Source organism: Scyliorhinus torazame, chromosome 11 (assembly GCF_047496885.1).
Source record: "Scyliorhinus torazame isolate Kashiwa2021f chromosome 11, sScyTor2.1, whole genome shotgun sequence".
Taxonomy (NCBI): Eukaryota; Metazoa; Chordata; class Chondrichthyes; order Carcharhiniformes; family Scyliorhinidae; genus Scyliorhinus; species Scyliorhinus torazame.
Genome location: NC_092717.1, coordinates 65328321 through 65345211, shown reverse-complemented (window position 1 = coordinate 65345211; position 16891 = coordinate 65328321). Strand labels below are relative to the sequence as shown.

Below are 16891 nucleotides of genomic sequence, written 5' to 3'. Positions count from 1 at the left end.
GACGTGGAGGCTTTGGAACGGGTGCAGAGGAGATTTACCAGGATGTTGCCTGGTATGGAGGGAAAATCTTATGAGGAAAGGCTGAGGACTTGAGGTTGTTTTCGTTAGAGAGAAGAAGGTTAAGAGGAGACTTAATAGAGGCATACAAAATGATCAGTGGGTTAGATAGGGTGGACAGTGAGAGCCTTCTCCCGCGGATGGAAATGGCTAGCACGAGGGGACATAGCCTTAAACTGAAGGGTAATAGATATAGGACAGAGGTCAGGGGTAGGTTCTTTACGCAAAGAGTAGTGAGGCCGTGGAATGCCCTACCTGCTACAGTAGTGAACTCGCCAACATTGAGGGCATTTAAAAGTTTATTGGATAAACATATGGATGATAATGGTATAGTGTAGGTTAGATGGCTTTTGTTTCGGTGCAACATCGTGGGCCGAAGGGCCTGTACTGCGCTGTATTGTTCTATGTTCTATGTTCTAACAGCCAGAGGTCGTAGTACACATAGGTACTAACGACATAGGCAGTAAGAATGATGAAGTCCTGCAGAAGGAGTTCAGGGAGTTAGGCAATAAGCTAAAAAGCAGGACCTCTGGGGTTGAAATCTCGGGATTACTCCCTGTGCCACGTGCCAGTGAGGTTGGAAATAGGAGGATAGAGCAGCTAAACACATGGATAAACCAGTGGTGTAGGGGGGAGGGTTTCAGATTTCTGGACCATTGGGATCTCTTCCGGGGCAGGTGTGACCTGTACAAGAAGGACGGGTTGCTTCTAAACTGGAGCGGAACCAATATCCTGGCTGGGAGGTTTGCTGGCTTCACTCGGGAGGATTTCAATTAGTATGGCGGGGGGGTGGGAATCGGAGCGTTAGCTTAGAAGGTGTAAAAACTGAAGGGGAATTAGAGCACAAAAGTAACAGAACAACATCACTTTGTCTGCTAAAACACAGTGTTTTGAAGTGTATTTATTTCAATGCCAGAAGTATAGCGGGTAAGGCAGATGAACTTAGAGCACTTATTAGTACATGGAATTACGATGTTGTGGCTATCACAGAAACATAGGGCAGCACGGTAGCACAAGTGACTAGCACTGTGGCTTCACAACGCCAGGGTCCCAGGTTTGATTCCCCGCTGGGTCACTGTCTGTGCAGAGTCTACACGTTCTCCCCGTGTCTGCGTGGGTTTCCTCCGGGTGCTCCGGTTTCCTCCCACAGTCCAAAGACGTGCAGGTTAGGTGGATTGGCCATGCTAAATTGCCCTTCGTGTCCAAAAAAGGTTAGGACGGGTTATTGGGTTACGGGGATAGGGTGGAAGTGAGAGCTTAAGTGGGTCGGTGAAGACTCGATGGGCCGAATGGCCTCCTTCTGCACTGTATGTTCTATGGTTTAAAGGAAGGGCATAATTGGCAGCTGAACATTGGAGGATATAGATGTTTCAGGAAAGAGGGGGATGTAAAAGGGTTGGGGTTGTAGGAGAATATTATAGCTGTACTGCGGGAGGACACCTTGGGCGGCTCATACAATGAGGCAATCTGTGTAGAGCTCAGGAACAGGAAGGGGGGAATCACAATGTCGGGCATTTATTACAGGCCCCCCAACTGCCAGCGAGGGATAGAGGAGCAGATAAGTAGAGAGATTTTGGATAGGTGCAAAAGTAACAGGGTTGTTGTGGTAGGGGATTTTAATTTCCTCTATATTGACTGGGATTGACTGAGTGCTAGGACTTTGGATGGGGCAGAGTTTGTAAGGTGTATCCAGGAAAGCCTCTTGATACAATATGTAGATAGTCCAACTAGGGAAGGGGCAGTACTGGACCTGGTATTGGGGAATGAGGCTGGATAGGTGGTTAAAGCTTCAGTAGGGGAACATTTTGGGAGTAGTGACCACAATTCCGTAAGTTGAAGGGTACTTTTGGACTGAGATGATGGTAACCCTTGCGTTAAGCTGCTAAACTGGGGAAAGGGAAATTATGATAACATTAGACAGGAATTTAAGAATTTGGATTGGGTGTGGCTGTTGGATGATAAATCAACAACCGACATGTGGCAGTCTTTCAAGTGACAGTTGATTAGCATTCAGGAAAGTCACGTTACTGAGAGAATGAAGGATAAGTGTCGGAAGTTTAGGGAGCCTTGGATAACGAGGGATATTGTGAACCTCATCAAAAAGAAAAATACTTTTGTACGGCCTAGAATGGTGGGAACAGTCCAAACCTTTGAGGAGTATAAAGAAAGTGGGAAGGTACTGAAGCGGGAAATTAGGAGGGTCAGGAGGGGCCATGTAAAGTCCTTGGCAAGTAGGATTAAGCTGAATTCCAAAGCTTTTTATTCATATGTAAAAAGCAAGAGGGTGGCCAGGGAAAGGATTCGACCACTTCAAGGACAGTGGGGGGCATCGATATGTTGAGCCAGAGGAAAAGGGCGAGGTACTAAATGAATACTTTGCATCAGTGTTCTATAAAGAAAGGGACTTTGTGGAAGTTGATTCTTGGGTAGGGTGAATGGACAGTCTGGATCATTATAACATCGAAAAGGAGGAGGTATTGGGTCTTTTAAAATATATTAAGGGAGCTAAGTTTCCTGGGCCAGATGGGATTTATCCCAGAGTACTGAGGGAAGCAAGGGAGGAAATTACTGGCGCATAGACTATCTCCTTTGTATCCTCATTAGCTACATGTGAGATCCCAGAAGACTGGAGAATAGCTAATGTGGTACCGCTGTTTAAGAAAGGTAGCTGGGCTAATCCTGGAGACTGTAGGCCGGTGATCCTCAAGTTGGTAGTCGGTAAATTATTGGAGAGAATTCTCAGGGACAGGGGCCGGGATTCTCCCCTACCCGGCGGGGCGGGGGGTCCCGGCGGGATGGAGTGGCGGGAACCACTCTGGCGTTGGGCCGCCCCAAAGGTGCAGATTTCTCCGCACATTTAGGGACCAAGCCCTCATCTTGAGGAGCTAGGCCCGCGCTGGATTGGTTGGCGCGCCGCAAGCCGGCGGGAAAGGCCTTTGGCGCCACGCCAGCCGGGGCCGAAGGGACTCTGGCAGCCGGTGGAAGTCCGCGCATGCGCGGGAGCGTCAGCGCATTGTCACTTCCGCATTGGCCATTGCGGAGGCTATGGCCGAGGCGGAAGGAAAAGAGTGCCCCCACGGCACAGGCCCGCCCGCGGATCGGTGGGCCCCGATCGCGGCCAGGCCACCGTTGGGGCACCCCCCCGGGGCCAGATCGCCCCGCCAGGACCCCGGAGCCCGCCCCCGCCGCCAGTCCCGCCGGTAAGGTAGGATGTTTGATTCACGCCGGCGGTACTGGCATGACAGCAGCGGGACTTTGGCCCATCGCGGGCCGGAGAACCGCCGATGGGGGCCCGCCGACTGGCGCGGCGCGATTCCCACCTCGAATTATCGGTGGCGGAGAATTTGGCATCCGGCGGGGGCGCGATTCACACCACCCCCCGCCGATTCTCCGACCCGGCGGGGGATCGGAGAATGGACTCATAAGTGATAGACAGCATGGTTTTGTGAAGGGGACGTCGTGCATTACTAACTTGATCAAGTTTTTTGAGGAAGTGACAAAGGTGAGTTATGAAGGGAGGGAGGTGGATGTTGTTTACATGAATTTCAGTAAAGCCTTTGACATGGTGCCTCATGGCAGACTGGTACAAAAGGTAAAGTCACAAGGGATCAGAGGTGAGGTGGGAAGACGTATTCAGAACTGGCTCGGTCACAGAAGGCAAACGGTAGCAGTAGAAGGGTGTTTTTCTGAATGGAAGATTGTGACTAGCGGTGTTCCACAGGGATCGGTGCTTGGGCCTCTGTTGTTTGTGGTGTGCATAAACGATTTGGAGGAAAATGTAGCCGATCTGATTAGTAAGTTTGCGGATGACACCAAGGTTGGTGGAATGGGAGATAGTGTTGAGGATTGTCAGAAGATACAGCAGGACATAGATAGGTTGGAGACTTGGGCAGAGAAATGCCAAATGGAGTTTAATCCGGACAAATGTGAGGTAATGCATTTTGGTAGGTCTAACATAGAGGGGAAATATACCGGAAATGGTAAAACCCTTAGGAATTTAGAAAGTCAGAGAGATCTGAGCGTGAAGATCCACAGATTGTTGAAGGTGGCAACACAAGTGGACAAGGTGGTCAAGAAAGCGTATGGAATGCTTGCCTTCATTGGAGGGGCATCGAGTATAAAAACTGGCAAGTCATGCTACAGTTGTATAGAACCTTGGTAAGGCCGCACATGGAATATTGTGCACAATTCTGGTCGCCACCCTACTAGAAGAATGTGGAGGCTTTGGAGAGGGTGCAGAGCAAGTTTACCAGAATGTTGCCTGGTCTGGAGGGTGTTAGCTATGTGGAGAGGCTGAATAGACTCGGATTGTTTTCATTAGAAAGATGGAGGTTGCGGGGAAATTACTGGGCCTGGACTGTCTTCTTTGTCTCCTCATTAGCTACACGTGAGATCCCAGAGGACTGGAGAATAACTAATGTGGTACCGCTGTTTAAGAAAGGTAGCAGGGATAATCCTGGAAACCTGATAGAGGTCTACAAGATTATGAGGGGCATGGATAAAGTGGATGGGCAGGCACTCTTTCCCAGGGTGGAGGGGTCAGTCACCAGGGGGCATAGCTTTAAGGTCCGTGGGGCAAAGTTTAGGGGAGATGTGCGAGGCAGGTTTTTTATACAGAGGGTGGTGTGTGCCTGTAATGCGTTGCCAGGGGAGGTTGTAGAAACAGATACATTAATGGTGTTCAAAAGGCATCTTGACAAACACATGGATAGGATGGCTAAAGAGTGATACGGCACAAGGAATTGCTGAGGGTTTTGGCCAAGGTTGGTATCATGACCGGTACAGATGGAGGATACACCAACAGTCAAGCAATTGTACTTGATCAACTCTTTTTGCGTGCTGATGGCCATGTACTGCTTCAAATCTTCCTCCAGCACGAGTTGTTGATATGCCTGGCTGCTATCCAGTTTTTAAAATGTCTTGCTTCCTGCAATTCCCGATTCAAGGATTGAAAACAAATCTTCCACCCGAAGCATCGGATAAGCATCTAAGTTGGAAACCTGATTAATCATGAACTTGTAATCATCAGAAATACACACCATACAATCATTTTTAAGGACAAAAATGATTGAAGCTGCCCAAAGAGAAAACTGAATAGGCTCAATGATTTCAAGCCATTCCCTCCTCCACTTCGTTCTCATGCCATCAGGCACTGTTTTAGGCTTGGAAAAGCTAAGGAGCTAAGTTCACCTTCATGGTAGTACCACGCAATGTACCCAGTTCGTCACTGAACTCGTCCCGATACTTTGTAACAACAACCTCGGTAACCCTTGTGTGCTTGATCTCGACCCATTCCAATGGAATTTTGCTGATACACTCAGAAGGGAAGGCCCTTTGACCACAAGGAGACATGCTCTGACTTCTTGCCTGTTATTCGTAATATGGACTTCCAATGCCCCGAACAAATGTCTACACTCTCTGGTGTACATCCAAAGACTAATCTTTGCTGGAGTAAGAACTGACACCTGGTTAGAATCCCACGTCGACTTGTATGTTTCCTCACTAACTACAGATGCAGACGCTCCATTGTTCACCTCCATCTTGATCTGCTCACCGTTGACTAAAACGGTAGCAAACATAGACTTGAATCACGCCTCATTAACATGAAACATGTTGGAAGTATGCTCCTTTACCAGCTCTGAGCTTTCCACGTCTTGGTAGCTGATTGCGGTTTCTTTAAATTTAAATATTTCGACTCGCTTTTCATAGATTAGAATAGAATCGTAGAAGGTATCGCACAGAAGGTGGTCATTTGGCCCATCTTGTCCATGCCAGCCCAAGGACACCCATGCGCCCTTCCTAATCCCACCTTCTTGCATCTGGTCCATTGCCCTGTCTCTTATAGCACTTAAGGTGCAGATGAGGGTCTCTGCCTCCACCACCAACTCGGGCAGTTAATTCCAGACTCCAACTACTTTTTGTGTGTAAAAACATTCTTCCTCATGTCGCACCTACACCTTCTGCCACTTATTTTGAATCCATGTTTCCTGGTTCTAGAATTCTCCACCAAGGGAAACAATTTTATCCTGTTCATTCTATCTCTTCCCCTCATAATTTTGTAGACCTCAATGTCTACTTGAACTGCTGTCTTTAGGGATCTGTGCACTTGTACACCAAGATCTCTGATGACATCTTACTTCCTCTGCATTTATTTATTAATTGCCCTTTCTTGCTGTATTGGTCACAAACAGCACCCATAAACATGCAATGATTGGCTTGGGGCACCCTGCACGTTAAAACATTCTACTGCTTTCGCTCGTTTTCTGGCAGCTTCTTGCTGTATTTGTTGCAGCCAAGGAACTACCATTAGCCTGCTGAATAGCTCCAGCATGGTTAGCAGCCATTTCCATGCCCTGAGAAATTTCTAGAGCCTTCTTAAACATATAAGTGTGGCTTCCTCCAATAACCAACGTTGAATGCTGTCCTCGTTAATGCTGCAGGCCAACCTGTCTCTGAGCATATCTTCTAAAATTATCTGAAATTACAGTGTTGAGAAAGGTAACATAATTCTACCACAATGTTCGCCACGGAATCACCTACTTTTCAAAAATGGCTATGAAATTTGAATCACAAAGGGTGTTATGGTGCTTCTGGACCAAAGCGACAAATACTTCAAATGGAATCTCTTGTGGCTTCCATGGTGTGGCCATATTCCTCAAGCTATAAGTCCTCGCCCTCATGCAGGAGAATCAAGTGCTGCTTCACCGCATCTTCTATTCCATTTGCTAAAAATAACTCCTGCAGCCTCTCCATGTGTTGAGGGTAAATTATACAGCAATTTGAATATAGTGTACTTCACCCTCACATTCACGAGAGACCAGACAGAGATTCTTGGAGTTATGAACAAGGCCTATCTTACAGCTATAGCTGGGTTGATGACATTCCACGCTGGTTCATCAGAGAGCCCCGATTGAAGGATTGTACAGACAGTTATACTTCATATTCGATTATAAAAAATCGCATATACCAATCAAAAGAATACATTTGTTTAGGAATTATCTGTAGCCATTCACAACTAATAATTAGAATTACGTAATATACAACAGATGAGCATAATTATCCAATCACAATTTAGGCACGTAGGCTTATTTATAATATCACCAAGCATGTATTCATCCCTACTGATCTAGCAACTTCTCAACACAAGTAAGATAAAAAATATGCCTGACCAGTCATGTCCAATACTCCCCTTCCATTGCCCTGTGTGTCGTGGACACACATGACCTGCAGCTGCATAATGATCAATTGAACCAATCAATTATCCAGCTGAGGGCAGCAGAGCGGAGCCGCTGATTGGCTGTTGCGGGGAAAATTTGCATTAGTGAATTGCGGTCACTGTTCCAGAAGGTGTACCTGAACAAGACACCCTCCGTGTTCAAGTGAAGGCAAGCATCCAGCAGAGGGCAGCAGAGTGGAGCCGCTGATTGGCTGTTGAGGGGAAAATTTGCATCAGTGCATTGCGGTCACTGTATCCAGAAGGTGGTTTCTGTAGGACCTGTTGTCAAGTGGCAGTTAAACCCCAAACACGTCTTCAGTGTTTCCCTCCCTACCTCCTCCTCTAACCCCCCAAAAAAGACAATCACTGTAAGGATCCCAGCTGAGTAAAGATCAAGAGGGAGACTCGAGGGCAGGTAGAAGTAGAAAGAAGTTGAACCGTGATATCACAGCTAGCAGGTAAGTGATTGGCTGGTGACTGGTAAGTCGTTTTTCATTTCCCTGAGGTGCGATAAGGTAAGGTTTTCTATTTCTAGTTTTTTAAATATTATAGTTGGACTAAGTTAAGCTTAAGATTTAAAATGGCAGGAGATCTCAGACCCGTGTTATGCTCCTCTTGCTTAATGTGGGAACTCAGGAACGTGGCTGATGTCCCTGGCTCCTTCACGTGCGGGAAGTGTGTCCAGCTGCAGCTCTTGTTAGACCGCATGACGGCTTTGGAGCTGCGGATGGACTCACTTTGGAGCATCCACGATGCTGAGGAGGGCGTGGATAGCATGTTTAGTGAATTGGTCACACCACAGATTAGGATTGCTGAGGAGAAACGCAATGGGTGACCAAAAGGCAGAGAAAAAACAGGAAGGCAGTGCAGATGTCCCCTGCGGTCAACTCCCTCCAAAACAGGTATACCGTTTTGGATACGGTTGGGGGAGATGGCTCACCAGGAGAAGGCAGCAGTAGCCAGGTTCATGGCTGTCTCTGCTGTACAGAAGGGTGGGAAAAAGAGTGGAAGGGCTATAGTCATAGGGGATTCAATTGTAAGGGGAGTAGGTAGGCGGTTCTGTGGTCGAAAATGAGACTCCCGAATGGTATGTTGCCTCCCAGGTGCATGGGTCAGGGATGACTCAGATCAGCTGCAGAACATTCTGAAGGGAGAGGGTGAACAGCCAGTTGTTGTGGTGCATATAGGCACCAACAATATAGGTAAAAAAAGGGATGAGGTCCTACAAGCAGAATTTAGGGAGTTAGGCGCCAAGTTAAATAGTCGGACCTCAGAGGTAGTAATCTCAGGATTGCTCCCAGTGCCACGTGGTAGCCAGAGTAGAAATGAAATTAAAGAATAGGCAGGATGAATGCGTGGCTTGAGAGATAGTGCAGGAGGGAGGGGTTCAGTTTTTTGGGACATTGGGACCGGTTCTTGGGGAGGTGGGACAAATTGGACGGTCTACACCTGGGCCGGACTGGAACCAATGTCCTTGGGTGTGCTTTTGCTAATGGTGTTGGGGAGGGGATTAATGTGGCAGGGGGATGGGAACCAAATGAGGAGGTCAGTGGACAGTAAGGAGGTAGTAACTAAAGCCTGTAAGGAACTAGATCATGAAGTCAGCGTGACTAAGGGGAAGAGATGATGAACGCAAAGGGACTGGTGGTCTGAGGTGCATTTGTTTTAATGGAAGAAGTGTAGTAGGTAAGGCAGATGAACTTAGGGCTTGGATTAGTACCTGGGAGTATGATGTTATTGCTATTACTGAGACGGTTGAGGGAAGGGCATGATTGGCAACTAAATATCGCAGGATATCGATGCTTCAGGAGGGATAGAGAGGGAGGTAACAGAGGTGGAGGAGTTGCATTACTGGTCAGAGAGGATATCAGCTGTGCTGAAGGAGGGCACTATGGAGGCGATATGGGCAGAGCTCAGAAATAGGAAAGGTGCGGTAACAATGTTGGGGCTGTACTACAGACTTCCCAACAGCGAGCGTAAGATGGAGGTATAAATATGTAAACAGATTATGGAAAGATATAGGAGCAACAGGGTGGTGGTGAGAGGAGATTTGAATTTTCTCAACATTGACTGGGATACACTTAGTGTCAGAGGTCGAAATGGAGCAGAATTTGTAAGAAGCATCCATGAGGGTTTTCTAGAGCAGTATGTAAATCGTCCAACTCGGGAAAGGGCCATACTGGACCTGGTGTTGGGGAATGAGCCCGCCAGGTGGTTGAAGTTTCAGTCAGGGATTACTTTGTGAATAGTGATCACAATTCCGTAAGTTTTAGAATACTCATGGACAAAGACGAGAGTGGTCCTAAAGGAAGAGTGCTAAATTGGGGAAAGGCCAACTATACCAAAATTCAACAGGAGCTGGGGAATGTGGATTGGGAGCAGCTGTTTGAAGGTAAATCCACATTTGATATGTGGGAGGCTTTTAAAGAGAGGTTGATTAGAGTGCAGTACAGACATGTCCCTGTGAAAATGAGGGATAGAAATGGCAAGATTAGGGAACCATGGATGACAGGTGAAATTGTGAGACTAGCTAGGAGGAAAAAGGAAGCATACATAAGGTCTAGGTGACTGAAGACAGACAAAGCTTTGGAAGAATATTGGAAATGCAGGACCAATCTGAAACGAGGAATCAAGAGGGCTAAAAGGGGTCATGAAATAACTTTAGCAAACAGGGTTAAGGAAAATCCCAAAGCATTTTATTCATTTATAAGGAGCAAGAGGGTAACTAGAGAAAGGGTTGGCCCACTCAAGGAGAAAGGAGGAAAGTTATGCGTGGAGTACTTTGCATCGGTATTCACCGAGGAGAGGGACATGACGGATGTTGAGGTTAGGGATAGATGTTTGATTACTCTAGGACAAGTTGGCATAAGGAGGGAGGATGTGTTGGGTATTCTAAAAGGCATTAAGGTGGACAAGTCCACGGGTCCGGATGGGATCTATCCCAGGTTACTGAGGGAAGTGAGAGAGGAAATAGCTGGGGCCTTAACAGATATCTTTGCAGCATCCTTGAACACAGGTGAGGGACTGGAGAATTGCTAATGTTGTCCCCTTGTTTAAGAAGGGTAGCAGGGGTAATTCAGATAATTATAGACCGGTGAGCCTGACATCAGTGGTAGGGAAGCTGCTGGAGAAGACACTGAGGGACAGGATCTTTTTCCCATTTGGGAGAAAATGGGCTTATCAGTGATAGGCAACATGGTTTTGTGCCGGGAAGGTAATGTCTTACCAACTTAATAGAATTCTTTGAGGAAGTGACAAAGTTGATTGATGAGGGAAGGGCTGTAGATGTCAGATGCATGGACTTCAGTAAGGCATTTGATAAGGTTCCCCATGGTAGGCTGATGGAGAAAGTGAAGTCTCATGGGGTCCAGGGTGTACTAGCTAGATGGATAAAGAACTGGCTAGGCAACAGGAGACAGAGATTTGTCGTGGAAGGGAGTTTCTCAAAATGGAGAACTGTGACCAGTGGTGTTCCACAGGGATCTGTGCTGGGACCACTGTTTGTGATATACATAAATGATCTGGAGGAAGGTATAGGTGGTCTGATGAGCAAGTTTGCAGATGACACTAAGATTGGTGGAGTAGCAGATAGTGAAGGGGACTGTCAGAGAATATGATAAGATTGAAGAGTTGGGTGGAGAAATGGCAGATGGTGTTCAATCCGGGCAAATGCGAGGTAATGCATTTTGGAAGATCCAATTCAGGAGCTAACTATACGGTAAATGAAAAAGCCCTGGGGAAAATTGATGTACAGACAGATCTGGGTGTTCAGGTCCATTGTACCCTGAAGGTGGCTGCGCAGTTCGATAGAGTGGTCAAGAAGGCATACGGCATGCTTTCCTTCATCGGAAAGGGTATTGAGTACAAGAGTTGCCAGGTCATATTACAGGTGTATAAGACTTTGGTTCGGCCACATTTGGAATACTGCATGCAGTTCTGGTCGCCACATTACCAAAAGGATGCGGATGCTTTGGAGAAGGTGCAGAGGAGGTTCACCAGGATGTTGCCTGGTATGGACGGCGCTAACTATGAAGAGAGGTTGAGTAGATTAGGATTATTTTCATTCGAAAGACGGAGGTTGAGGGGGGATTTCATTGAGGTCTACAAATTCATGAGAGGTATAGACAGGGTGGATAGCAAGAAGCTTTATCCCAGAGTGGGGGGGGACTCAATTACATGGGGTCACGAGTTCAAGGAAAGGTTTAAGGGAATGTGCGTGGAAAGTTCTTTTCACAGAGGGTGGTGGGTGCCTGGAACGCATTGCCAGAGGAGGTGGTAGACGCGGGCACGATAGCGTCATTTAAGATGTATCTAGACAGTGTGGCGCACAAAGACTCACGAGAGACGAATAGAGATGAAGTCGATGAGGCTTTATTAAGCGTGACTTGTTCCCCGCAGTTCAGCAACAGACTGGCCTGCGGGGGAGAACTCCTGGTTCTTATACTCCGCCTTCAGGGCGGAGCTAGAGATCAACATCCAACCAGGACCCGGGATCTGTCAGCCAATGACATCACGGCTTCACAGTCCCACATGACCCCTAATGCATACTACCACATTCACCCCTTGTTAAAAATGAACCCGGCGGGGTGGTGCTTCGCATGGTGGTAGGGGTTTACAAGGCTGGTCCTGGGAGGAAAAAAACTTTTGCATATCATCACAGTGCCCTACACTGGGCTATGTACAGGGTTTTTTGTTTTGAACTATTTACAGTATTCGTAAGAGGGAAAAAGGAAAAAAATTCTCGTTAAAGTCCACAACATTCTAGTGTTACACCGATGCCACGAGTCGGTCGGGCGGTCTGGTCGTCCTTGTCGATCGCCTCAGCCCCGGTGGTGGTGGTGCTTGTTCCAGTGTTGTCGTCTCCGGGAGCTTTACGGTTTCTGCTTCAGCTTCACTTCTGGTCGGACCGGGAAGGGGGCGGTCGCGGGGTGCGCCGGTGGCAGGGAGGGGGTGATTGGTGTCGAGGGGGTGTGCGTGTTGCCGGCAGGCGCCAGATCTCGCAGGGAGACCATGTCCTGTCGGCCGTCGGGGTACTCCACGTAGGCGTACTGCGGGTTCGCGTGGAGGAGGTGAACCCTCTCGACCAACGGGTCTGACTTGTGCGCCCGCACATGTTTCCGGAGCAAGATGGGTCCTGGGGCCGCCAGCCAGGTCGGCAGCGACGTTCCAGAGGAGGACTTCCTGGGGAAGACAAGGAGGCGCTCATGAGGCATTTGGTTAGTGGTGGTACACAGCAGCGACCGGATGGAGTGGAGAGGGTCCGGGAGGACCTCCTGCCACCGTGAAACTGGGAGATCCCTGGACCGTAGGGCCAGTAGGACGGTCTTCCAGACCGTGCCGTTCTCCCTCTACTTGCCCGTTCCCCCGGGGGTTGTAGCTGGTCGTCCTGCTCGAGGCTATACCCTTGCTGAGCAGGAACTGGCGCAGCTCGTCACTCATGAAGGAGGACCCCCTGTCGCTATGGACGTATGCGGGGCAACCGAACAGTGTGAATATGGTGTTAAGGGCTTTAATGACTGTGGTCGCTGTCATGTCAGGGCAGGGGATGGCGAAGGGGAAACGGGAGTACTCGTCCACCACGTTCAGGAAGTATGTGTTGCGGTCGGTGGAGGGGAGGGGCCCTTTGAAATCCAGCATGAGGCGTTCAAAAGGACGGGAGGCCTTGATCAGGTGCGCACTCCGTGCCAGCCATATCCATCCGCGGGAGAAGGCTCTCACTGTCCACCCTATCCAATCCCCTGATCATTTTGTATGCCTCTATTAAGTCTCCTCTTAACCTTCTTCTCTCCAACGAAAACAACCTCAAGTCCGTCAGCCTTTCCTCATAAGATTTTCCCTCCATACCAGGCAACATCCTGGTAAATCTCCTCTGCACCCGCTCCAAAGCCTCCACGTCCTTCCTATAATGCGGTGACCAGAACTGTACGCAATACTCCAAATGCGGCCGGACCAGAGTTCTGTACAGCTGCAACATGACCTCCCGACTCCGGAACTCAATCCCTCTACCAATAAAGGCCAACACTCCATAGGCACTATCCGGCCTGAAAAAATGCGGTTTGCACTCTGCGCAGATGTGGCAGTCCCTTGTGACTGTACGGACCTCCTTCACGGAGTAGGGGAGGTTGCGGGTCTTTATAAAATGGTAGAACCGAGTGACCCCCGGGTGGCAGAGGTCCTCGTGGAGGGTTTGGAGACGGTTAATTTGTGCGTTGGCACATGTGCCGTGGGATAGGGCATCGGACGGCTCGTTCAGCTTTCCGGGACGGTACAAGATCTCATAGTTGAAGGTGGAGAGCTCGATCCTCCACCTTAAGATCTTGTCATTTTTAATTTTGCCCCGCTGTGCATTATCGAACATGAAGGCTACTGACCGCTGGTCAGTGAGGAGAGTGAATCTCCTGCCGGCCAGGTAATACCTCCAATGTCGCACAGCTTCCACAATGGCTTGGGCTTCCTTTTCCACTGAGGAGTGGCGGATTTCTGAGGCGTGGAGGGTTCGGGAGAAAAAGGCCACGGGTCTGCCCGCTTGGTTAAGGGTGGCCGCTAGAGCTACATCGGAGGCGTCGCTCTCGACCTGGAAGGGGAGGGACTCGTCGATGGCGCGCATCGTGGCCTTTGCGATATCCGCTTTGATGCGGCTGAAGGCCTGGCAAGCCTCTGTCGACAGGGGGAAGGTCGTGGTCTGTATTAGGGGGCGGGCCTTGTCTGCGTACTGGGGGACCCACTGGGCGTAATATGAAAAGAACCCCAGGCAGCGTTTTAGGGCTTTGGAGCAGTGAGGGAGGGGAAATTCCATGAGGGGGCGCATACGTTCGGGGTCGGGGCCTATTATCCCATTGCGCACTACATATCCCAAGATGGCTAGCCGGTTTGTGCTAAAAACGCATGTGTCCTCGTTGTATGTGAGGTTCAAGGCTTTAGCGGTCTGGAGGAATTTTTGGAGGTTGGCGTCGTGGTCCTGCTGATCGTGGCCGCACATGGTTACGTTGTCGAGATACGGGAACGTGGCCTGCAACCCGTGTTGATCAACCATTCGGTCCATCTCTCGTTGGAAGACCGAGACCCCGTTTGTGACGCCAAATGGGACCCTTAGGAAGTGGTATAATCGCCCGTCTGCCTCGAAGGCTGTGTACTTGCGGTCACTTGGGCGGATGGGGAGCTGATGGTAGGCGGACTTGAGGTCCACGGTGGAGAAGACCTTATATTGGGCAATCCGATTCACCATGTCGGATATGCGGAGGAGAGGGTACGCATCTAGCTGTGTGTACCTGTTGATGGTCTGGCTATAGTCTATGACCATCCTTTGCTTCTCCCCTGTCTTTACTACTACCACCTGTGCTCTCCAGGGACTATTGCTGGCCTGGATTATGCCTTCCTTCAGTAGCCGCTGGACTTCGGACCGAATGAATGTCCGGTCCTGGGCGCTGTACCGTCTGCTCCTAGTGGCGACGGGTTTGCAATCCGGGGTGAGGTTTGCAAACAAGGATGGGGGCTCAACCTTGAGGGTTGCGAGGCCGCAGATAGTGAGTGGGGGTATTGGGCCGCCGAATTGGAAAGTTAGGCTCTGCAGATTGCACTGGAAGTCTAATCCCAGTAATGTGGGCGCGCAGAGTTGGGGAAGGACGTAGAGCCTGTAGTTTTTTAATTCCCTCCCTTGCACCGTTAGGGTCACTATGCAGAAGCCTTTGATCTGTACGGAGTGGGAACCTGCAGCTAGGGAAATCTTTTGTGCACTGGGACGGATGGTCAAAAAACAGCGTCTTACCGTGTCGGGGTGGATGAAGCTTTCTGTGCTCCCGGAGTCGACCAGGCATGGTGTCTCGTGCCCGTTGATCAGCACCGTTGTTGTCGTCGTCTGGAGCGTCCGGGGCCGTGCTTGGTCCAGCGTCATTGAGGCCAGACGTGGTCGTCGTGCTTCAGCGTCTTCCTCGAACCCCGTGGAGCCGTCGATGCTGGGGTCCATTGTTGCCGTCCAAGATGGCGGCGGGGGTGAACAAAATGTCCGCCCCCATGCATCGAACATGGCTGGGGGGTCCCAAGATGGCGGCGGGGTGGACAAAATGGCCGCCCCCATGCGTCGCACAGGGCTGGGGGGTCCCAAGATGGCGGCGCCCCTCCTCCCCTCGTGGTGGCCGGGACCCAAAATGGCTGCGCCTGCGGGTCGCACATGGGGTGCTGGGGGGGTTGGGGAGCGTTTGAAACACTCAGGACTCCTTCTCAGGGGACAGCGGTGGCCGGGACCCAAAATGGCTGCGCCTGCGGGTCGCACATGGGGCGCTGGGGGGGGGGTTGGGGAGCGTTTGAAACGCGCAGGACTCCTCCTTCTCCGGGGACAGCGGCGACCCCCCGGGACCGGCACACAGCCGCGAAATGGCCCTTTTTCCCGCAGCTCTTGCAAATCGCTGCGCGGGCCGGGCAGCGCTGCCGGGGGTGTTTCGCCTGGCCGCAGAAATAGCAGCGGGCCCCCCCGGGACGACTTGGCGTCTGAACCGCGCAAGCCTGTGGGGGGGGGGGGGGGTTCGTCGCGACGGGGGTCCACGGAGCCCAAGGGGCTGCCGCGCGGTCGGGGCCGTAGGCGCGGGCGTTTCACACGGCCACATCTAGGGAGGCTGCAAGGGCCCGTGCCTCAGAGAGTCCTAGCGACTCTTTTTCTAAAAGTCTTTGGCGGATTTGGGGAGAGTTCATACCTGCCACAAAAGCATCGCAAATTAACATGTCCGTGTGTTCAATCGCGTTTACCGGCGGGCAGCTGCAGGCCCATCCCAAAATTAGCAGCGCGGCGTAGAATTCGTCTAGCGATTCTCCGGGACTTTGCCGTCTCATTGCGAGTTGGTAGCGTGCGTAGATCTGGTTCACTGGGCGAACATAGATGCTCTTTAATGCTGCGAACACCGTCTGGAAACCCTCTGCGTCTTCTATGAGAGGGTAAATTTCCGGGCTTACCCTCGAGTGCAGGACCTGTAGTTTCTGGTCTTCTGTGACCCGGCCGGGGGCCGTTCTGAGGTAGGCTTCGAAACAAGTCTGCCAGTGTTTAAAAACTGCTGCTGAGTTCACTGCGTGGGGGCTGATCCTCAGGCATTCTGGGACGATCCTGAGCTCCATAGTCCTTTAAGCACGCTTAATAAATTGTAGCACACAAAGACTCACGAGAGACGAATAGAGATGAAGTCGATGAGGCTTTATTAAGCGTGACTTGTTCCCCGCAGTTCAGCAACAGACTGGCCTGCGGGGGAGAACTCCTGGTTCTTATACTCCGCCTTCAGGGCGGAGCTAGAGATCAACAGCCAACCAGGACCCGGGATCTGTCAGCCAGTGACATCACGGCTTCACAGTCCCACATGACCCCTAATGCATACTACCACAGACAGATACAGGAATGGGCAGGGAGCAGGGGGATACAGATCCTTAGAAAATAGGCAACAGTTTTAGATAGAGGATCTGGATCGGCGCAGGCTTGGAGGGCCTGTTCCCATGCTGTAATTTTTCTTTGTTCTTTTTTCTTTGAACTTTTGTGTGCAAGCTGTGTGACTACAGCCTCCCTATAATTAATATAGAAAGGGTCGTTGAATGGTATCTGTAGATAGTCAGAGCTGAAACAACAGGTTTCTCGTCACTGGT

At 50.1% G+C, this 16891-nt stretch overlaps 1 protein-coding gene across 2 annotated transcripts in view; it reads left to right on the top strand.

Moving 5' to 3' along the window:
• Window positions 1–16891, top strand: part of LOC140385316 (regulator of G-protein signaling 22-like) — a 689200-nt gene that overhangs the window by 541018 nt on the left and 131291 nt on the right. The gene's annotated exons all lie outside the window — the stretch shown is intronic.